We start from the raw sequence: 20,889 nt of genomic DNA, 5'->3' as shown, positions 1-20,889 counted from the left end.
GTTATCCATTGCACAACTGGCCGCACGGCCAAGCTGAAGTCAGGTCACACCTAGGCCAGTATACACAGTCATAGTGTCTGTCAGCGACAAGGTTCCTTGGGATTTCTGTTACAGATGCATATCTTAATTTGATCCTCCTGTTGTTACATGAATTTTACTGCAGAGCAAGAAATGCAGCCATGAAGTGTATTCAACATTTAAAAAGCCTTGTATAATTTGAATCTACATAACATGTCACATTTCCTGTTGCTGAGGGAATATTGTTGTGTTGTGTGAAACTGCTGCCAGTTAAAATGCAGCATCTGTTGTTACACAAGTGCGTACCTAACAACAAGATATTCTTTCCCATACCGGGAGTTGAACCCGGGCCACCTGGGTGAAAACCAGGAATCCTAACCGCTAGACCATATGGGAAGACACATACTTAAAATACACATCACAGACAAATCTTTAAATGTTGACATTATGCCTGTTGGATTTAAAAGCTCCATCTTTTTTCTCAGAGATGATGGGGAATGTCCAGATGAAATCCGTCTAAAATGTGTTTGAAGTGAGAACAGCCAGAAGCACTGAAAGGTATACAGTATCATTCCCAGCTTGATTTCAATCAATTAAATAAAGTATTGAGCCAGCCAGGAGTCGAACCTAGAATCTTCTGATCCGTAGTCAGACACGTTATCCATTGCGCCACTGGCCCCCCGTCTAATCTGAAGTCAGGTCACAGCTAGACCAGTGTACACAGTCATAGCGTCTGTCAACAACAAGGTTCCTTGGTTTTCTGTTTCAGATGCATATCTTAATTTGATCCTCCTGTTGTTACATGCATTTTACTGCAGAGCAAGAAATTCAAACTTGAAGTGTATCAATGTTTAAAAAGTCTTGTAAATTATGAATCTACAAAACATGTCACATTTCCTGTTGCTTGGGGAATATTGTTGTGTTGTGTGATTCTGCTGCCATTTAAAATGTGGTATCTGTTCTTACACAAGTGCATCACAAATGACAAGATGTTCTTTCCCATACTGGGAGTTCAACCCGGGCGAAAACCAGGAATCCTAAACGCCAGACCATATGGGAAGACAGTTACTTAAAAAAAACATCACAGACAAATCCATAAACATTGAAATGATGCTTGTTGTAATAACAAGCTCCATCTTTTTTCTCAGAGATGTTGGGGAAAAGTCCCATATAAAATCAGTCTAAAATGTGTTTGAATCGAGAACTGCCAGACACAATGAAAAGTATACAGTATTTTTCCCAGCTTGATTTTGGTCAAATAAATCTAGTTTTGAACCAAACAGGAGTCAAATATTCAATCTTCTGACCTGTTATCAGACACGTTATCCATTGCACAACTGGCCGCACGGCCAAGCTGAAGTCAGGTCACACCTAGGCCAGTATACACAGTCATAGTGTCTGTCAGCGACAAGGTTCCTTGGTATTTCTGTTACAGATGCATATCTTAATTTGATCCTCCTGTTGTTACATGAATTTTACTGCAGAGCAAGAAATGCAGCCATGAAGTGTATTCAACATTTAAAAAGCCTTGTATAATTTGAATCTACATAACATGTCACATTTCCTGTTGCTGAGGGAATATTGTTGTGTTGTGTGAAACTGCTGCCAGTTAAAATGCAGCATCTGTTGTTACACAAGTGCTTACCTAACAACAAGATATTCTTTCCCATACCGGGAGTTGAACCCGGGCCACCTGGGTGAAAACCAGGAATCCTAACCGCTAGACCATATGGGAAGACACATACTTAAAATACACATCACAGACAAATCTTTAAATGTTGACATTATGCCTGTTGGATTTAAAAGCTCCATCTTTTTTCTCAGAGATGATGGGGAATGTCCAGATGAAATCCGTCTAAAATGTGTTTGAAGTGAGAACAGCCAGAAGCACTGAAAGGTATACAGTATCATTCCCAGCTTGATTTCAATCAATTAAATAAAGTATTGAGCCAGCCAGGAGTCGAACCTAGAATCTTCTGATCCGTAGTCAGACACGTTATCCATTGCGCCACTGGCCCCCCGTCTAATCTGAAGTCAGGTCACAGCTAGACCAGTGTACACAGTCATAGCGTCTGTCAACAACAAGGTTCCTTGGTTTTCTGTTTCAGATGCATATCTTAATTTGATCCTCCTGTTGTTACATGCATTTTACTGCAGAGCAAGAAATTCAAACTTGAAGTGTATCAATGTTTAAAAAGTCTTGTAAATTATGAATCTACAAAACATGTCACATTTCCTGTTGCTTGGGGAATATTGTTGTGTTGTGTGATTCTGCTGCCATTTAAAATGTGGTATCTGTTCTTACACAAGTGCATCACAAATGACAAGATGTTCTTTCCCATACTGGGAGTTCAACCCGGGCGAAAACCAGGAATCCTAAACGCCAGACCATATGGGAAGACAGTTACTTAAAAAAAACATCACAGACAAATCCATAAACATTGAAATGATGCTTGTTGTAATAACAAGCTCCATCTTTTTTCTCAGAGATGTTGGGGAAAAGTCCCATATAAAATCAGTCTAAAATGTGTTTGAATCGAGAACTGCCAGACACAATGAAAAGTATACAGTATTTTTCCCAGCTTGATTTTGGTCAAATAAATCTAGTTTTGAACCAAACAGGAGTCAAATATTCAATCTTCTGACCTGTTATCAGACACGTTATCCATTGCACAACTGGCCGCACGGCCAAGCTGAAGTCAGGTCACACCTAGGCCAGTATACACAGTCATAGTGTCTGTCAGCGACAAGGTTCCTTGGTATTTCTGTTACAGATGCATATCTTAATTTGATCCTCCTGTTGTTACATGAATTTTACTGCAGAGCAAGAAATGCAGCCATGAAGTGTATTCAACATTTAAAAAGCCTTGTATAATTTGAATCTACATAACATGTCACATTTCCTGTTGCTGAGGGAATATTGTTGTGTTGTGTGAAACTGCTGCCAGTTAAAATGCAGCATCTGTTGTTACACAAGTGCGTACCTAACAACAAGATATTCTTTCCCATACCGGGAGTTGAACCCGGGCCACCTGGGTGAAAACCAGGAATCCTAACCGCTAGACCATATGGGAAGACACATACTTAAAATACACATCACAGACAAATCTTTAAATGTTGACATTATGCCTGTTGGATTTAAAAGCTCCATCTTTTTTCTCAGAGATGATGGGGAATGTCCAGATGAAATCCGTCTAAAATGTGTTTGAAGTGAGAACAGCCAGAAGCACTGAAAGGTATACAGTATCATTCCCAGCTTGATTTCAATCAATTAAATAAAGTATTGAGCCAGCCAGGAGTCGAACCTAGAATCTTCTGATCCGTAGTCAGACACGTTATCCATTGCGCCACTGGCCCCCCGTCTAATCTGAAGTCAGGTCACAGCTAGACCAGTGTACACAGTCATAGCGTCTGTCAACAACAAGGTTCCTTGGTTTTCTGTTTCAGATGCATATCTTAATTTGATCCTCCTGTTGTTACATGCATTTTACTGCAGAGCAAGAAATTCAAACTTGAAGTGTATCAATGTTTAAAAAGTCTTGTAAATTATGAATCTACAAAACATGTCACATTTCCTGTTGCTTGGGGAATATTGTTGTGTTGTGTGATTCTGCTGCCATTTAAAATGTGGTATCTGTTCTTACACAAGTGCATCACAAATGACAAGATGTTCTTTCCCATACTGGGAGTTCAACCCGGGCGAAAACCAGGAATCCTAAACGCCAGACCATATGGGAAGACAGTTACTTAAAAAAAACATCACAGACAAATCCATAAACATTGAAATGATGCTTGTTGTAATAACAAGCTCCATCTTTTTTCTCAGAGATGTTGGGGAAAAGTCCCATATAAAATCAGTCTAAAATGTGTTTGAATCGAGAACTGCCAGACACAATGAAAAGTATACAGTATTTTTCCCAGCTTGATTTTGGTCAAATAAATCTAGTTTTGAACCAAACAGGAGTCAAATATTCAATCTTCTGACCTGTTATCAGACACGTTATCCATTGCACAACTGGCCGCACGGCCAAGCTGAAGTCAGGTCACACCTAGGCCAGTATACACAGTCATAGTGTCTGTCAGCGACAAGGTTCCTTGGTATTTCTGTTACAGATGCATATCTTAATTTGATCCTCCTGTTGTTACATGAATTTTACTGCAGAGCAAGAAATGCAGCCATGAAGTGTATTCAACATTTAAAAAGCCTTGTATAATTTGAATCTACATAACATGTCACATTTCCTGTTGCTGAGGGAATATTGTTGTGTTGTGTGAAACTGCTGCCAGTTAAAATGCAGCATCTGTTGTTACACAAGTGCTTACCTAACAACAAGATATTCTTTCCCATACCGGGAGTTGAACCCGGGCCACCTGGGTGAAAACCAGGAATCCTAACCGCTAGACCATATGGGAAGACACATACTTAAAATACACATCACAGACAAATCTTTAAATGTTGACATTATGCCTGTTGGATTTAAAAGCTCCATCTTTTTTCTCAGAGATGATGGGGAATGTCCAGATGAAATCCGTCTAAAATGTGTTTGAAGTGAGAACAGCCAGAAGCACTGAAAGGTATACAGTATCATTCCCAGCTTGATTTCAATCAATTAAATAAAGTATTGAGCCAGCCAGGAGTCGAACCTAGAATCTTCTGATCCGTAGTCAGACACGTTATCCATTGCGCCACTGGCCCCCCGTCTAATCTGAAGTCAGGTCACAGCTAGACCAGTGTACACAGTCATAGCGTCTGTCAACAACAAGGTTCCTTGGTTTTCTGTTTCAGATGCATATCTTAATTTGATCCTCCTGTTGTTACATGCATTTTACTGCAGAGCAAGAAATTCAAACTTGAAGTGTATCAATGTTTAAAAAGTCTTGTAAATTATGAATCTACAAAACATGTCACATTTCCTGTTGCTTGGGGAATATTGTTGTGTTGTGTGATTCTGCTGCCATTTAAAATGTGGTATCTGTTCTTACACAAGTGCATCACAAATGACAAGATGTTCTTTCCCATACTGGGAGTTCAACCCGGGCGAAAACCAGGAATCCTAAACGCCAGACCATATGGGAAGACAGTTACTTAAAAAAAACATCACAGACAAATCCATAAACATTGAAATGATGCTTGTTGTAATAACAAGCTCCATCTTTTTTCTCAGAGATGTTGGGGAAAAGTCCCATATAAAATCAGTCTAAAATGTGTTTGAATCGAGAACTGCCAGACACAATGAAAAGTATACAGTATTTTTCCCAGCTTGATTTTGGTCAAATAAATCTAGTTTTGAACCAAACAGGAGTCAAATATTCAATCTTCTGACCTGTTATCAGACACGTTATCCATTGCACAACTGGCCGCACGGCCAAGCTGAAGTCAGGTCACACCTAGGCCAGTATACACAGTCATAGTGTCTGTCAGCGACAAGGTTCCTTGGTATTTCTGTTACAGATGCATATCTTAATTTGATCCTCCTGTTGTTACATGAATTTTACTGCAGAGCAAGAAATGCAGCCATGAAGTGTATTCAACATTTAAAAAGCCTTGTATAATTTGAATCTACATAACATGTCACATTTCCTGTTGCTGAGGGAATATTGTTGTGTTGTGTGAAACTGCTGCCAGTTAAAATGCAGCATCTGTTGTTACACAAGTGCTTACCTAACAACAAGATATTCTTTCCCATACCGGGAGTTGAACCCGGGCCACCTGGGTGAAAACCAGGAATCCTAACCGCTAGACCATATGGGAAGACACATACTTAAAATACACATCACAGACAAATCTTTAAATGTTGACATTATGCCTGTTGGATTTAAAAGCTCCATCTTTTTTCTCAGAGATGATGGGGAATGTCCAGATGAAATCCGTCTAAAATGTGTTTGAAGTGAGAACAGCCAGAAGCACTGAAAGGTATACAGTATCATTCCCAGCTTGATTTCAATCAATTAAATAAAGTATTGAGCCAGCCAGGAGTCGAACCTAGAATCTTCTGATCCGTAGTCAGACACGTTATCCATTGCGCCACTGGCCCCCCGTCTAATCTGAAGTCAGGTCACAGCTAGACCAGTGTACACAGTCATAGCGTCTGTCAACAACAAGGTTCCTTGGTTTTCTGTTTCAGATGCATATCTTAATTTGATCCTCCTGTTGTTACATGCATTTTACTGCAGAGCAAGAAATTCAAACTTGAAGTGTATCAATGTTTAAAAAGTCTTGTAAATTATGAATCTACAAAACATGTCACATTTCCTGTTGCTTGGGGAATATTGTTGTGTTGTGTGATTCTGCTGCCATTTAAAATGTGGTATCTGTTCTTACACAAGTGCATCACAAATGACAAGATGTTCTTTCCCATACTGGGAGTTCAACCCGGGCGAAAACCAGGAATCCTAAACGCCAGACCATATGGGAAGACAGTTACTTAAAAAAAACATCACAGACAAATCCATAAACATTGAAATGATGCTTGTTGTAATAACAAGCTCCATCTTTTTTCTCAGAGATGTTGGGGAAAAGTCCCATATAAAATCAGTCTAAAATGTGTTTGAATCGAGAACTGCCAGACACAATGAAAAGTATACAGTATTTTTCCCAGCTTGATTTTGGTCAAATAAATCTAGTTTTGAACCAAACAGGAGTCAAATATTCAATCTTCTGACCTGTTATCAGACACGTTATCCATTGCACAACTGGCCGCACGGCCAAGCTGAAGTCAGGTCACACCTAGGCCAGTATACACAGTCATAGTGTCTGTCAGCGACAAGGTTCCTTGGTATTTCTGTTACAGATGCATATCTTAATTTGATCCTCCTGTTGTTACATGAATTTTACTGCAGAGCAAGAAATGCAGCCATGAAGTGTATTCAACATTTAAAAAGCCTTGTATAATTTGAATCTACATAACATGTCACATTTCCTGTTGCTGAGGGAATATTGTTGTGTTGTGTGAAACTGCTGCCAGTTAAAATGCAGCATCTGTTGTTACACAAGTGCGTACCTAACAACAAGATATTCTTTCCCATACCGGGAGTTGAACCCGGGCCACCTGGGTGAAAACCAGGAATCCTAACCGCTAGACCATATGGGAAGACACATACTTAAAATACACATCACAGACAAATCTTTAAATGTTGACATTATGCCTGTTGGATTTAAAAGCTCCATCTTTTTTCTCAGAGATGATGGGGAATGTCCAGATGAAATCCGTCTAAAATGTGTTTGAAGTGAGAACAGCCAGAAGCACTGAAAGGTATACAGTATCATTCCCAGCTTGATTTCAATCAATTAAATAAAGTATTGAGCCAGCCAGGAGTCGAACCTAGAATCTTCTGATCCGTAGTCAGACACGTTATCCATTGCGCCACTGGCCCCCCGTCTAATCTGAAGTCAGGTCACAGCTAGACCAGTGTACACAGTCATAGCGTCTGTCAACAACAAGGTTCCTTGGTTTTCTGTTTCAGATGCATATCTTAATTTGATCCTCCTGTTGTTACATGCATTTTACTGCAGAGCAAGAAATTCAAACTTGAAGTGTATCAATGTTTAAAAAGTCTTGTAAATTATGAATCTACAAAACATGTCACATTTCCTGTTGCTTGGGGAATATTGTTGTGTTGTGTGATTCTGCTGCCATTTAAAATGTGGTATCTGTTCTTACACAAGTGCATCACAAATGACAAGATGTTCTTTCCCATACTGGGAGTTCAACCCGGGCGAAAACCAGGAATCCTAAACGCCAGACCATATGGGAAGACAGTTACTTAAAAAAAACATCACAGACAAATCCATAAACATTGAAATGATGCTTGTTTTAATAACAAGCTCCATCTTTTTTCTCAGAGATGTTGGGGAAAAGTCCCATATAAAATCAGTCTAAAATGTGTTTGAATCGAGAACTGCCAGACACAATGAAAAGTATACAGTATTTTTCCCAGCTTGATTTTGGTCAAATAAATCTAGTTTTGAACCAAACAGGAGTCAAATATTCAATCTTCTGACCTGTTATCAGACACGTTATCCATTGCACAACTGGCCGCACGGCCAAGCTGAAGTCAGGTCACACCTAGGCCAGTATACACAGTCATAGTGTCTGTCAGCGACAAGGTTCCTTGGTATTTCTGTTACAGATGCATATCTTAATTTGATCCTCCTGTTGTTACATGAATTTTACTGCAGAGCAAGAAATGCAGCCATGAAGTGTATTCAACATTTAAAAAGCCTTGTATAATTTGAATCTACATAACATGTCACATTTCCTGTTGCTGAGGGAATATTGTTGTGTTGTGTGAAACTGCTGCCAGTTAAAATGCAGCATCTGTTGTTACACAAGTGCTTACCTAACAACAAGATATTCTTTCCCATACCGGGAGTTGAACCCGGGCCACCTGGGTGAAAACCAGGAATCCTAACCGCTAGACCATATGGGAAGACACATACTTAAAATACACATCACAGACAAATCTTTAAATGTTGACATTATGCCTGTTGGATTTAAAAGCTCCATCTTTTTTCTCAGAGATGATGGGGAATATCCAGATGAAATCCGTCTAAAATGTGTTTGAAGTGAGAACAGCCAGAAGCACTGAAAGGTATACAGTATCATTCCCAGCTTGATTTCAATCAATTAAATAAAGTATTGAGCCAGCCAGGAGTCGAACCTAGAATCTTCTGATCCGTAGTCAGACACGTTATCCATTGCGCCACTGCCCCCCGTCTAATCTGAAGTCAGGTCACAGCTAGACCAGTGTACACAGTCATAGCGTCTGTCAACAACAAGGTTCCTTGGTTTTCTGTTTCAGATGCATATCTTAATTTGATCCTCCTGTTGTTACATGCATTTTACTGCAGAGCAAGAAATTCAAACTTGAAGTGTATCAATGTTTAAAAAGTCTTGTAAATTATGAATCTACAAAACATGTCACATTTCCTGTTGCTTGGGGAATATTGTTGTGTTGTGTGATTCTGCTGCCATTTAAAATGTGGTATCTGTTCTTACACAAGTGCATCACAAATGACAAGATGTTCTTTCCCATACTGGGAGTTCAACCCGGGCGAAAACCAGGAATCCTAAACGCCAGACCATATGGGAAGACAGTTACTTAAAAAAAACATCACAGACAAATCCATAAACATTGAAATGATGCTTGTTGTAATAACAAGCTCCATCTTTTTTCTCAGAGATGTTGGGGAAAAGTCCCATATAAAATCAGTCTAAAATGTGTTTGAATCGAGAACTGCCAGACACAATGAAAAGTATACAGTATTTTTCCCAGCTTGATTTTGGTCAAATAAATCTAGTTTTGAACCAAACAGGAGTCAAATATTCAATCTTCTGACCTGTTATCAGACACGTTATCCATTGCACAACTGGCCGCACGGCCAAGCTGAAGTCAGGTCACACCTAGGCCAGTATACACAGTCATAGTGTCTGTCAGCGACAAGGTTCCTTGGTATTTCTGTTACAGATGCATATCTTAATTTGATCCTCCTGTTGTTACATGAATTTTACTGCAGAGCAAGAAATGCAGCCATGAAGTGTATTCAACATTTAAAAAGCCTTGTATAATTTGAATCTACATAACATGTCACATTTCCTGTTGCTGAGGGAATATTGTTGTGTTGTGTGAAACTGCTGCCAGTTAAAATGCAGCATCTGTTGTTACACAAGTGCGTACCTAACAACAAGATATTCTTTCCCATACCGGGAGTTGAACCCGGGCCACCTGGGTGAAAACCAGGAATCCTAACCGCTAGACCATATGGGAAGACACATACTTAAAATACACATCACAGACAAATCTTTAAATGTTGACATTATGCCTGTTGGATTTAAAAGCTCCATCTTTTTTCTCAGAGATGATGGGGAATGTCCAGATGAAATCCGTCTAAAATGTGTTTGAAGTGAGAACAGCCAGAAGCACTGAAAGGTATACAGTATCATTCCCAGCTTGATTTCAATCAATTAAATAAAGTATTGAGCCAGCCAGGAGTCGAACCTAGAATCTTCTGATCCGTAGTCAGACACGTTATCCATTGCGCCACTGGCCCCCCGTCTAATCTGAAGTCAGGTCACAGCTAGACCAGTGTACACAGTCATAGCGTCTGTCAACAACAAGGTTCCTTGGTTTTCTGTTTCAGATGCATATCTTAATTTGATCCTCCTGTTGTTACATGCATTTTACTGCAGAGCAAGAAATTCAAACTTGAAGTGTATCAATGTTTAAAAAGTCTTGTAAATTATGAATCTACAAAACATGTCACATTTCCTGTTGCTTGGGGAATATTGTTGTGTTGTGTGATTCTGCTGCCATTTAAAATGTGGTATCTGTTCTTACACAAGTGCATCACAAATGACAAGATGTTCTTTCCCATACTGGGAGTTCAACCCGGGCGAAAACCAGGAATCCTAAACGCCAGACCATATGGGAAGACAGTTACTTAAAAAAAACATCACAGACAAATCCATAAACATTGAAATGATGCTTGTTGTAATAACAAGCTCCATCTTTTTTCTCAGAGATGTTGGGGAAAAGTCCCATATAAAATCAGTCTAAAATGTGTTTGAATCGAGAACTGCCAGACACAATGAAAAGTATACAGTATTTTTCCCAGCTTGATTTTGGTCAAATAAATCTAGTTTTGAACCAAACAGGAGTCAAATATTCAATCTTCTGACCTGTTATCAGACACGTTATCCATTGCACAACTGGCCGCACGGCCAAGCTGAAGTCAGGTCACACCTAGGCCAGTATACACAGTCATAGTGTCTGTCAGCGACAAGGTTCCTTGGTATTTCTGTTACAGATGCATATCTTAATTTGATCCTCCTGTTGTTACATGAATTTTACTGCAGAGCAAGAAATGCAGCCATGAAGTGTATTCAACATTTAAAAAGCCTTGTATAATTTGAATCTACATAACATGTCACATTTCCTGTTGCTGAGGGAATATTGTTGTGTTGTGTGAAACTGCTGCCAGTTAAAATGCAGCATCTGTTGTTACACAAGTGCGTACCTAACAACAAGATATTCTTTCCCATACCGGGAGTTGAACCCGGGCCACCTGGGTGAAAACCAGGAATCCTAACCGCTAGACCATATGGGAAGACACATACTTAAAATACACATCACAGACAAATCTTTAAATGTTGACATTATGCCTGTTGGATTTAAAAGCTCCATCTTTTTTCTCAGAGATGATGGGGAATGTCCAGATGAAATCCGTCTAAAATGTGTTTGAAGTGAGAACAGCCAGAAGCACTGAAAGGTATACAGTATCATTCCCAGCTTGATTTCAATCAATTAAATAAAGTATTGAGCCAGCCAGGAGTCGAACCTAGAATCTTCTGATCCGTAGTCAGACACGTTATCCATTGCGCCACTGGCCCCCCGTCTAATCTGAAGTCAGGTCACAGCTAGACCAGTGTACACAGTCATAGCGTCTGTCAACAACAAGGTTCCTTGGTTTTCTGTTTCAGATGCATATCTTAATTTGATCCTCCTGTTGTTACATGCATTTTACTGCAGAGCAAGAAATTCAAACTTGAAGTGTATCAATGTTTAAAAAGTCTTGTAAATTATGAATCTACAAAACATGTCACATTTCCTGTTGCTTGGGGAATATTGTTGTGTTGTGTGATTCTGCTGCCATTTAAAATGTGGTATCTGTTCTTACACAAGTGCATCACAAATGACAAGATGTTCTTTCCCATACTGGGAGTTCAACCCGGGCGAAAACCAGGAATCCTAAACGCCAGACCATATGGGAAGACAGTTACTTAAAAAAAACATCACAGACAAATCCATAAACATTGAAATGATGCTTGTTGTAATAACAAGCTCCATCTTTTTTCTCAGAGATGTTGGGGAAAAGTCCCATATAAAATCAGTCTAAAATGTGTTTGAATCGAGAACTGCCAGACACAATGAAAAGTATACAGTATTTTTCCCAGCTTGATTTTGGTCAAATAAATCTAGTTTTGAACCAAACAGGAGTCAAATATTCAATCTTCTGACCTGTTATCAGACACGTTATCCATTGCACAACTGGCCGCACGGCCAAGCTGAAGTCAGGTCACACCTAGGCCAGTATACACAGTCATAGTGTCTGTCAGCGACAAGGTTCCTTGGTATTTCTGTTACAGATGCATATCTTAATTTGATCCTCCTGTTGTTACATGAATTTTACTGCAGAGCAAGAAATGCAGCCATGAAGTGTATTCAACATTTAAAAAGCCTTGTATAATTATGAATCTACAAAACATGTCACATTTCCTGTTGCTTAGGGAATATTGTTGTGTTGTGTGATTCTGCTGCCATTTAAAATGTGGTATCTGTTCTTACACAAGTGGCATCACAAATGACAAGATGTTCTTTCCCATACTGGGGAGTTCAACCCGGGCGAAAACCAGGAATCCTAAACGCCAGACCATATGGGAAGACAGTTACTTAAAAAAAACATCACAGACAAATCCATAAACATTGAAATGATGCTTGTTGTAATAACAAGCTCCATTTTTTTCTCAGAGATGTTGGGGAAAAGTCCCATATAAAATCAGTCTAAAATGTGTTTGAATCGAGAACTGCCAGACACAATGAAAAGTATACAGTATTTTTCCCAGCTTGATTTGGTCAAATAAATCTAGTTTGAACCAAACAGGAGTCAAATATTCATCTTCTGACCTGTTATCAGACACGTTATCAATTGCGCAACTGGCCGCATGGCCAAGCTGAAGTCAGGTCACACCTAGGGCCAGTATACACAGTCATAGTGTCTGTCAGCGACAAGGTTCCTTGGGATTTCTGTTACAGATGCATATCTTAATTTGATCCTACTGTTGTTACATGAATTTTACTGAAGAGCAAGAAATGCAGCCATGAAGTGTATTCAACATTTAAAAAGCCTTGTATAATTTGAATCTACATAACATGTCACATTTCCTGTGGCTGAGGGAATATTGTTGTGTTGTGTGAAACTGCTGCATCTGTTGTTACACAAGTGCGTACCTAACGACAAGATATTCCTTCCCATACCGGGAGTTGAACCCGGGCCACCTGGGTGAAAACCAGGAATCCTAAATGCTAGACCATATGGGAAGACACATACTTAAAATACACATCACAGACAAATCTTTAAATGTTGACATTATTCCTGTTGGATTTCAAAGCTCCATCTTTTTTCTCAGAGATGATGGGGAATGTCCAGATGAAATCCGTCTAAAATGTGTTTGAAGTGAGAACAGCCAGAAGAACTGAAAGGTATACAGTATCATTCCCAGCTTGATTTCAATCAATTAAATAAAGTATTGAGCCAGCCAGGAGTCGAACCTAGAATCTTCTGATCCGTAGTCAGACACGTTATCCATTGCGCCACTGGCCCCACGTCTAAGCTGAAGTCAGGTCACAGCTAGACCAGTGTACACAGTCATAGCGTCTGTCAACAACAAGGTTCCTTGGTTTTCTGTTTCAGATGCATATCTTAATTTGATCCTCCTGTTGTTACATGCATTTTACTGCAGAGCAAGAAATTCAAACTTGAAGTGTATCAATGTTTAAAAAGTCTTGTAAATTATGAATCTACAAAACATGTCACATTTCCTGTTGCTTGGGGAATATTGTTGTGTTGTGTGATTCTGCTGCCATTTAAAATGTGGTATCTGTTCTTACACAAGTGCATCACAAATGACAAGATGTTCTTTCCCATACTGGGAGTTCAACCCGGGCGAAAACCAGGAATCCTAAACGCCAGACCATATGGGAAGACAGTTACTTAAAAAAAACATCACAGACAAATCCATAAACATTGAAATGATGCTTGTTGTAATAACAAGCTCCATCTTTTTTCTCAGAGATGTTGGGGAAAAGTCCCATATAAAATCAGTCTAAAATGTGTTTGAATCGAGAACTGCCAGACACAATGAAAAGTATACAGTATTTTTCCCAGCTTGATTTTGGTCAAATAAATCTAGTTTTGAACCAAACAGGAGTCAAATATTCAATCTTCTGACCTGTTATCAGACACGTTATCCATTGCACAACTGGCCGCACGGCCAAGCTGAAGTCAGGTCACACCTAGGCCAGTATACACAGTCATAGTGTCTGTCAGCGACAAGGTTCCTTGGTATTTCTGTTACAGATGCATATCTTAATTTGATCCTCCTGTTGTTACATGAATTTTACTGCAGAGCAAGAAATGCAGCCATGAAGTGTATTCAACATTTAAAAAGCCTTGTATAATTTGAATCTACATAACATGTCACATTTCCTGTTGCTGAGGGAATATTGTTGTGTTGTGTGAAACTGCTGCATCTGTTGTTACACAAGTGCGTACCTAACGACAAGATATTCCTTCCCATACCGGGAGTTGAACCCGGGCCACCTGGGTGAAAACCAGGAATCCTAACCGCTAGACCATATGGGAAGACACATACTTAAAATACACATCACAGACAAATCTTTAAATGTTGACATTATGCCTGTTGGATTTAAAAGCTCCATCTTTTTTCTCAGAGATGATGGGGAATGTCCAGATGAAATCCGTCTAAAATGTGTTTGAAGTGAGAACAGCCAGAAGCACTGAAAGGTATACAGTATCATTCCCAGCTTGATTTCAATCAATTAAATAAAGTATTGAGCCAGCCAGGAGTCGAACCTAGAATCTTCTGATCCGTAGTCAGACACGTTATCCATTGCGCCACTGGCCCCCCGTCTAATCTGAAGTCAGGTCACAGCTAGACCAGTGTACACAGTCATAGCGTCTGTCAACAACAAGGTTCCTTGGTTTTCTGTTTCAGATGCATATCTTAATTTGATCCTCCTGTTGTTACATGCATTTTACTGCAGAGCAAGAAATTCAAACTTGAAGTGTATCAATGTTTAAAAAGTCTTGTAAATTATGAATCTACAAAACATGTCACATTTCCTGTTGCTTGGGGAATATTGTTGTGTTGTGTGATTCTGCTGCCATTTAAAATGTGGTATCTGTTCTTACACAAGTGCATCACAAATGACAAGATGTTCTTTCCCATACTGGGAGTTCAACCCGGGCGAAAACCAGGAATCCTAAACGCCAGACCATATGGGAAGACAGTTACTTAAAAAAAACATCACAGACAAATCCATAAACATTGAAATGATGCTTGTTGTAATAACAAGCTCCATCTTTTTTCTCAGAGATGTTGGGGAAAAGTCCCATATAAAATCAGTCTAAAATGTGTTTGAATCGAGAACTGCCAGACACAATGAAAAGTATACAGTATTTTTCCCAGCTTGATTTTGGTCAAATAAATCTAGTTTTGAACCAAACAGGAGTCAAATATTCAATCTTCTGACCTGTTATCAGACACGTTATCCATTGCACAACTGGCCGCACGGCCAAGCTGAAGTCAGGTCACACCTAGGCCAGTATACACAGTCATAGTGTCTGTCAGCGACAAGGTTCCTTGGTATTTCTGTTACAGATGCATATCTTAATTTGATCCTCCTGTTGTTACATGAATTTTACTGCAGAGCAAGAAATGCAGCCATGAAGTGTATTCAACATTTAAAAAGCCTTGTATAATTTGAATCTACATAACATGTCACATTTCCTGTTGCTGAGGGAATATTGTTGTGTTGTGTGAAACTGCTGCATCTGTTGTTACACAAGTGCGTACCTAACGACAAGATATTCCTTCCCATACCGGGAGTTGAACCCGGGCCACCTGGGTGAAAACCAGGAATCCTAACCGCTAGACCATATGGGAAGACACATACTTAAAATACACATCACAGACAAATCTTTAAATGTTGACATTATGCCTGTTGGATTTAAAAGCTCCATCTTTTTTCTCAGAGATGATGGGGAATGTCCAGATGAAATCCGTCTAAAATGTGTTTGAAGTGAGAACAGCCAGAAGCACTGAAAGGTATACAGTATCATTCCCAGCTTGATTTCAATCAATTAAATAAAGTATTGAGCCAGCCAGGAGTCGAACCTAGAATCTTCTGATCCGTAGTCAGACACGTTATCCATTGCGCCACTGGCCCCCCGTCTAATCTGAAGTCAGGTCACAGCTAGACCAGTGTACACAGTCATAGCGTCTGTCAACAACAAGGTTCCTTGGTTTTCTGTTTCAGATGCATATCTTAATTTGATCCTCCTGTTGTTACATGCATTTTACTGCAGAGCAAGAAATTCAAACTTGAAGTGTATCAATGTTTAAAAAGTCTTGTAAATTATGAATCTACAAAACATGTCACATTTCCTGTTGCTTGGGGAATATTGTTGTGTTGTGTGATTCTGCTGCCATTTAAAATGTGGTATCTGTTCTTACACAAGTGCATCACAAATGACAAGATGTTCTTTCCCATACTGGGAGTTCAACCCGGGCGAAAACCAGGAATCCTAAACGCCAGACCATATGGGAAGACAGTTACTTAAAAAAAACATCACAGACAAATCCATAAACATTGAAATGATGCTTGTTGTAATAACAAGCTCCATCTTTTTTCTCAGAGATGTTGGGGAAAAGTCCCATATAAAATCAGTCTAAAATGTGTTTGAATCGAGAACTGCCAGACACAATGAAAAGTATACAGTATTTTTCCCAGCTTGATTTTGGTCAAATAAATCTAGTTTTGAACCAAACAGGAGTCAAATATTCAATCTTCTGACCTGTTATCAGACACGTTATCCATTGCACAACTGGCCGCACGGCCAAGCTGAAGTCAGGTCACACCTAGGCCAGTATACACAGTCATAGTGTCTGTCAGCGACAAGGTTCCTTGTTATTTCTGTTACAGATGCATATCTTAATTTGATCCTCCTGTTGTTACATGAATTTTACTGCAGAGCAAGAAATGCAGCCATGAAGTGTATTCAACATTTAAAAAGCCTTGTATAATTTGAATCTACATAACATGTCACATTTCCTGTTGCTGAGGGAATATTGTTGTGTTGTGTGAAACTGCTGCATCTGTTGTTACACAAGTGCGTACCTAACGACAAGATATTCCTTCCCATACCGGGAGTTGAACACGGGCCACCTGGGTGAAAACCAGGAATCCTAACCGCTAGACCATATGGGAAGACACATACTTAAAATACACATCACAGACAAATCTTTAAATGTTGACATTATGCCTGTTGGATTTAAAAGCTCCATCTTTTTTCTCAGAGATGATGGGGAATGTCCAGATGAAATCCGTCTAAAATGTGTTTGAAGTGAGAACAGCCAGAAGCACTGAAAGGTATACAGTATCATTCCCAGCTTGATTTCAATCAATTAAATAAAGTATTGAGCCAGCCAGGAGTCGAACCTAGAATCTTCTGATCCGTAGTCAGACACGTTATCCATTGCGCCACTGGCCCCCCGTCTAATCTGAAGTCAGGTCACAGCTAGACCAGTGTACACAGTCATAGCGTCTGTCAACAACAAGGTTCCTTGGTTTTCTGTTTCAGATGCATATCTTAATTTGATCCTCCTGTTGTTACATGCATTTTACTGCAGAGCAAGAAATTCAAACTTGAAGTGTATCAATGTTTAAAAAGTCTTGTAAATTATGAATCTACAAAACATGTCACATTTCCTGTTGCTTGGGGAATATTGTTGTGTTGTGTGATTCTGCTGCCATTTAAAATGTGGTATCTGTTCTTACACAAGTGCATCACAAATGACAAGATGTTCTTTCCCATACTGGGAGTTCAACCCGGGCGAAAACCAGGAATCCTAAACGCCAGACCATATGGGAAGACAGTTACTTAAAAAAAACATCACAGACAAATCCATAAACATTGAAATGATGCTTGTTGTAATAACAAGCTCCATCTTTTTTCTCAGAGATGTTGGGGAAAAGTCCCATATAAAATCAGTCTAAAATGTGTTTGAATCGAGAACTGCCAGACACAATGAAAAGTATACAGTATTTTTCCCAGCTTGATTTTGGTCAAATAAATCTAGTTTTGAACCAAACAGGAGTCAAATATTCAATCTTCTGACCTGTTATCAGACACGTTATCCATTGCACAACTGGCCGCACGGCCAAGCTGAAGTCAGGTCACACCTAGGCCAGTATACACAGTCATAGTGTCTGTCAGCGACAAGGTTCCTTGGTATTTCTGTTACAGATGCATATCTTAATTTGATCCTCCTGTTGTTACATGAATTTTACTGCAGAGCAAGAAATGCAGCCATGAAGTGTATTCAACATTTAAAAAGCCTTGTATAATTTGAATCTACATAACATGTCACATTTCCTGTTGCTGAGGGAATATTGTTGTGTTGTGTGAAACTGCTGCCAGTTAAATGCAGCATCTGTTGTTACACAAGTGCGTACCTAACAACAAGATATTCCTTCCCATACCGGGAGTTGAACCCGGGCCACCTGGGTGAAAACCAGGAATCCTAACCGCTAGACCATATGGGAAGACACATACTTAAAATACACATCACAGACAAATCTTTAAATGTTGACATTATGCCTGTTGGATTTAAAAGCTCCATCTTTTTTCTCAGAGATGATGGGGAATGTCCAGATGAAATCCGTCTAAAATGTGTTTGAAGTGAGAACAGCCAGAAGCACTGAAAGGTATACAGTATCATTCCCAGCTTGATTTCAATCAATTAAATAAAGTATTGAGCCAGCCAGGAGTCGAACCTAGAATCTTCTGATCCGTAGTCAGACACGTTATCCATTGCGCCACTGGCCCCCCGTCTAATCTGAAGTCAGGTCACAGCTAGACCAGTGTACACAGTCATAGCGTCTGTCAACAACAAGGTTCCTTGGTTTTCTGTTTCAGATGCATATCTTAATTTGATCCTCCTGTTGTTACATGCATTTTACTGCAGAGCAAGAAATTCAAACTTGAAGTGTATCAATGTTTAAAAAGTCTTGTAAATTATGAATCTACAAAACATGTCACATTTCCTGTTGCTTGGGGAATATTGTTGTGTTGTGTGATTCTGCTGCCATTTAAAATGTGGTATCTGTTCTTACACAAGTGCATCACAAATGACAAGATGTTCTTTCCCATACTGGGAGTTCAACCCGGGCGAAAACCAGGAATCCTAAACGCCAGACCATATGGGAAGACAGTTACTTAAAAAAAACATCACAGACAAATCCATAAACATTGAAATGATGCTTGTTGTAATAACAAGCTCCATCTTTTTTCTCAGAGATGTTGGGGAAAAGTCCCATATAAAATCAGTCTAAAATGTGTTTGAATCGAGAACTGCCAGACACAATGAAAAGTATACAGTATTTTTCCCAGCTTGATTTTGGTCAAATAAATCTAGTTTTGAACCAAACAGGAGTCAAATATTCAATCTTCTGACCTGTTATCAGACACGTTATCCATTGCACAACTGGCCGCACGGCCAAGCTGAAGTCAGGTCACACCTAGGCCAGTATACACAGTCATAGTGTCTGTCAGCGACAAGGTTCCTTGGTATTTCTGTTACAGATGCATATCTTAATTTGATCCTCCTGTTGTTACATGAATTTTACTGCAGAGCAAGAAATGCAGCCATGAAGTGTATTCAACATTTAAAAAGCCTTGTATAATTTGAATCTACATAACATGTCACATTTCCTGTGCTGAGGGAATATTGTTGTGTTGTGTGAAACTGCTGCATCTGTTGTTACACAAGTGCGTACCTAACGACAAGATATTCCTTCCCATACCGGGAGTTGAACCCGGGCCACCTGGGTGAAAACCAGGAATCCTAACCGCTAGACCATATGGGAAGACACATACTTAAAATACACATCACAGACAAATCTTTAAATGTTGACATTATGCCTGTTGGATTTAAAAGCTCCATCTTTTTTCTCAGAGATGATGGGGAATGTCCAGATGAAATCCGTCTAAAATGTGTTTGAAGTGAGAACAGCCAGAAGCACTGAAAGGTATACAGTATCATTCCCAGCTTGATTTCAATCAATTAAATAAAGTATTGAGCCAGCCAGGAGTCGAACCTAGAATCTTCTGATCCGTAGTCAGACACGTTATCCATTGCGCCACTGGCCCCCCGTCTAATCTGAAGTCAGGTCACAGCTAGACCAGTGTACACAGTCATAGCGTCTGTCAACAACAAGGTTCCTTGGTTTTCTGTTTCAGATGCATATCTTAATTTGATCCTCCTGTTGTTACATGCATTTTACTGCAGAGCAAGAAATTCAAACTTGAAGTGTATCAATGTTTAAAAAGTCTTGTAAATTATGAATCTACAAAACATGTCACATTTCCTGTTGCTTGGGGAATATTGTTGTGTTGTGTGATTCTGCTGCCATTTAAAATGTGGTATCTGTTCTTACACAAGTGCATCACAAATGACAAGATGTTCTTTCCCATACTGGGAGTTCAACCCGGGCGAAAACCAGGAATCCTAAACGCCAGACCATATGGGAAGACAGTTACTTAAAAAAAACATCACAGACAAATCCATAAACATTGAAATGATGCTTGTTGTAATAACAAGCTCCATCTTTTTTCTCAGAGATGTTGGGGAAAAATCCAGATGAAATCCGTCTAAAATGTGTTTGAAGTGAGAACAGCCAGAAGCACTGAAAGGTATACAGTATCATTCCCAGCTTGATTTCAATCAATTAAATAAAGTATTGAGCCAGCCAGGAGTCGAAACTAGAATGTTCTGATCCGTAGTCAGACACGCTATCCATTGCGCCACTGGCCCCACGTCTAAGCTGAAGTCAGGTCACAACTAGACCAGTGTACACAGTCATAGCGTCTGTCAACAACAAGGTTCCTTGGTTTTCTGTTTCAGATGCATATCTTATTTGATCCTCCTGTTGTTACATGAATTTTACTGCAGAGCAAGAAATTCAAACTTGAAGTCTATCAATGTTTAAAAAGTCTTGTCAATTATG

The 20,889-nt window shown here is 39.5% G+C and overlaps 31 non-coding genes across 31 annotated transcripts; all 31 read right to left on the bottom strand.

The window, feature by feature from the left end:
• Positions 1 to 342: 342 nt before the first annotated feature.
• On the bottom strand, positions 343 to 414 carry trnae-uuc (transfer RNA glutamic acid (anticodon UUC)). The gene has a single exon. It is a non-coding gene; the product is annotated as a tRNA-Glu (tRNA).
• Positions 415 to 624: 210 nt separating this feature from the next.
• On the bottom strand, positions 625 to 697 carry trnar-acg (transfer RNA arginine (anticodon ACG)). The gene has a single exon. It is a non-coding gene; the product is annotated as a tRNA-Arg (tRNA).
• A 984-nt stretch (positions 698 to 1,681) lies between these two features.
• trnae-uuc (transfer RNA glutamic acid (anticodon UUC)) lies at positions 1,682 to 1,753 on the bottom strand. The gene has a single exon. It is a non-coding gene; the product is annotated as a tRNA-Glu (tRNA).
• A 210-nt stretch (positions 1,754 to 1,963) lies between these two features.
• On the bottom strand, positions 1,964 to 2,036 carry trnar-acg (transfer RNA arginine (anticodon ACG)). Its single transcript has one exon. It is a non-coding gene; the product is annotated as a tRNA-Arg (tRNA).
• Positions 2,037 to 3,020: 984 nt separating this feature from the next.
• Positions 3,021 to 3,092, bottom strand: trnae-uuc (transfer RNA glutamic acid (anticodon UUC)). Its single transcript has one exon. It is a non-coding gene; the product is annotated as a tRNA-Glu (tRNA).
• A 210-nt stretch (positions 3,093 to 3,302) lies between these two features.
• On the bottom strand, positions 3,303 to 3,375 carry trnar-acg (transfer RNA arginine (anticodon ACG)). The gene has a single exon. It is a non-coding gene; the product is annotated as a tRNA-Arg (tRNA).
• Positions 3,376 to 4,359: 984 nt separating this feature from the next.
• Positions 4,360 to 4,431, bottom strand: trnae-uuc (transfer RNA glutamic acid (anticodon UUC)). The gene has a single exon. It is a non-coding gene; the product is annotated as a tRNA-Glu (tRNA).
• Positions 4,432 to 4,641: 210 nt separating this feature from the next.
• Positions 4,642 to 4,714, bottom strand: trnar-acg (transfer RNA arginine (anticodon ACG)). The gene has a single exon. It is a non-coding gene; the product is annotated as a tRNA-Arg (tRNA).
• A 984-nt stretch (positions 4,715 to 5,698) lies between these two features.
• On the bottom strand, positions 5,699 to 5,770 carry trnae-uuc (transfer RNA glutamic acid (anticodon UUC)). Its single transcript has one exon. It is a non-coding gene; the product is annotated as a tRNA-Glu (tRNA).
• A 210-nt stretch (positions 5,771 to 5,980) lies between these two features.
• On the bottom strand, positions 5,981 to 6,053 carry trnar-acg (transfer RNA arginine (anticodon ACG)). The gene has a single exon. It is a non-coding gene; the product is annotated as a tRNA-Arg (tRNA).
• A 984-nt stretch (positions 6,054 to 7,037) lies between these two features.
• Positions 7,038 to 7,109, bottom strand: trnae-uuc (transfer RNA glutamic acid (anticodon UUC)). The gene has a single exon. It is a non-coding gene; the product is annotated as a tRNA-Glu (tRNA).
• Positions 7,110 to 7,319: 210 nt separating this feature from the next.
• trnar-acg (transfer RNA arginine (anticodon ACG)) lies at positions 7,320 to 7,392 on the bottom strand. Its single transcript has one exon. It is a non-coding gene; the product is annotated as a tRNA-Arg (tRNA).
• A 984-nt stretch (positions 7,393 to 8,376) lies between these two features.
• Positions 8,377 to 8,448, bottom strand: trnae-uuc (transfer RNA glutamic acid (anticodon UUC)). Its single transcript has one exon. It is a non-coding gene; the product is annotated as a tRNA-Glu (tRNA).
• A 210-nt stretch (positions 8,449 to 8,658) lies between these two features.
• On the bottom strand, positions 8,659 to 8,731 carry trnar-acg (transfer RNA arginine (anticodon ACG)). Its single transcript has one exon. It is a non-coding gene; the product is annotated as a tRNA-Arg (tRNA).
• A 983-nt stretch (positions 8,732 to 9,714) lies between these two features.
• trnae-uuc (transfer RNA glutamic acid (anticodon UUC)) lies at positions 9,715 to 9,786 on the bottom strand. The gene has a single exon. It is a non-coding gene; the product is annotated as a tRNA-Glu (tRNA).
• A 210-nt stretch (positions 9,787 to 9,996) lies between these two features.
• Positions 9,997 to 10,069, bottom strand: trnar-acg (transfer RNA arginine (anticodon ACG)). The gene has a single exon. It is a non-coding gene; the product is annotated as a tRNA-Arg (tRNA).
• A 984-nt stretch (positions 10,070 to 11,053) lies between these two features.
• Positions 11,054 to 11,125, bottom strand: trnae-uuc (transfer RNA glutamic acid (anticodon UUC)). Its single transcript has one exon. It is a non-coding gene; the product is annotated as a tRNA-Glu (tRNA).
• Positions 11,126 to 11,335: 210 nt separating this feature from the next.
• trnar-acg (transfer RNA arginine (anticodon ACG)) lies at positions 11,336 to 11,408 on the bottom strand. The gene has a single exon. It is a non-coding gene; the product is annotated as a tRNA-Arg (tRNA).
• Positions 11,409 to 13,044: 1,636 nt separating this feature from the next.
• trnae-uuc (transfer RNA glutamic acid (anticodon UUC)) lies at positions 13,045 to 13,116 on the bottom strand. Its single transcript has one exon. It is a non-coding gene; the product is annotated as a tRNA-Glu (tRNA).
• Positions 13,117 to 13,326: 210 nt separating this feature from the next.
• trnar-acg (transfer RNA arginine (anticodon ACG)) lies at positions 13,327 to 13,399 on the bottom strand. Its single transcript has one exon. It is a non-coding gene; the product is annotated as a tRNA-Arg (tRNA).
• A 969-nt stretch (positions 13,400 to 14,368) lies between these two features.
• trnae-uuc (transfer RNA glutamic acid (anticodon UUC)) lies at positions 14,369 to 14,440 on the bottom strand. The gene has a single exon. It is a non-coding gene; the product is annotated as a tRNA-Glu (tRNA).
• A 210-nt stretch (positions 14,441 to 14,650) lies between these two features.
• Positions 14,651 to 14,723, bottom strand: trnar-acg (transfer RNA arginine (anticodon ACG)). The gene has a single exon. It is a non-coding gene; the product is annotated as a tRNA-Arg (tRNA).
• Positions 14,724 to 15,692: 969 nt separating this feature from the next.
• Positions 15,693 to 15,764, bottom strand: trnae-uuc (transfer RNA glutamic acid (anticodon UUC)). Its single transcript has one exon. It is a non-coding gene; the product is annotated as a tRNA-Glu (tRNA).
• A 210-nt stretch (positions 15,765 to 15,974) lies between these two features.
• Positions 15,975 to 16,047, bottom strand: trnar-acg (transfer RNA arginine (anticodon ACG)). Its single transcript has one exon. It is a non-coding gene; the product is annotated as a tRNA-Arg (tRNA).
• Positions 16,048 to 17,016: 969 nt separating this feature from the next.
• trnae-uuc (transfer RNA glutamic acid (anticodon UUC)) lies at positions 17,017 to 17,088 on the bottom strand. Its single transcript has one exon. It is a non-coding gene; the product is annotated as a tRNA-Glu (tRNA).
• A 210-nt stretch (positions 17,089 to 17,298) lies between these two features.
• trnar-acg (transfer RNA arginine (anticodon ACG)) lies at positions 17,299 to 17,371 on the bottom strand. The gene has a single exon. It is a non-coding gene; the product is annotated as a tRNA-Arg (tRNA).
• Positions 17,372 to 18,354: 983 nt separating this feature from the next.
• Positions 18,355 to 18,426, bottom strand: trnae-uuc (transfer RNA glutamic acid (anticodon UUC)). The gene has a single exon. It is a non-coding gene; the product is annotated as a tRNA-Glu (tRNA).
• A 210-nt stretch (positions 18,427 to 18,636) lies between these two features.
• On the bottom strand, positions 18,637 to 18,709 carry trnar-acg (transfer RNA arginine (anticodon ACG)). The gene has a single exon. It is a non-coding gene; the product is annotated as a tRNA-Arg (tRNA).
• A 968-nt stretch (positions 18,710 to 19,677) lies between these two features.
• Positions 19,678 to 19,749, bottom strand: trnae-uuc (transfer RNA glutamic acid (anticodon UUC)). The gene has a single exon. It is a non-coding gene; the product is annotated as a tRNA-Glu (tRNA).
• Positions 19,750 to 19,959: 210 nt separating this feature from the next.
• On the bottom strand, positions 19,960 to 20,032 carry trnar-acg (transfer RNA arginine (anticodon ACG)). Its single transcript has one exon. It is a non-coding gene; the product is annotated as a tRNA-Arg (tRNA).
• Positions 20,033 to 20,623: 591 nt separating this feature from the next.
• On the bottom strand, positions 20,624 to 20,696 carry trnar-acg (transfer RNA arginine (anticodon ACG)). Its single transcript has one exon. It is a non-coding gene; the product is annotated as a tRNA-Arg (tRNA).
• Between the last annotated feature and the right edge of the window lie 193 nt (positions 20,697 to 20,889).

The sequence above is a fragment of the Oncorhynchus kisutch genome, unplaced genomic scaffold (genome assembly GCF_002021735.2).
Source record: "Oncorhynchus kisutch isolate 150728-3 unplaced genomic scaffold, Okis_V2 scaffold914, whole genome shotgun sequence".
Classification (NCBI taxonomy): domain Eukaryota; kingdom Metazoa; phylum Chordata; class Actinopteri; order Salmoniformes; family Salmonidae; genus Oncorhynchus; species Oncorhynchus kisutch.
The sequence above is the reverse complement of the archived record's forward strand: the minus strand, read 5'-3'. Positions and strand labels throughout refer to the sequence as shown.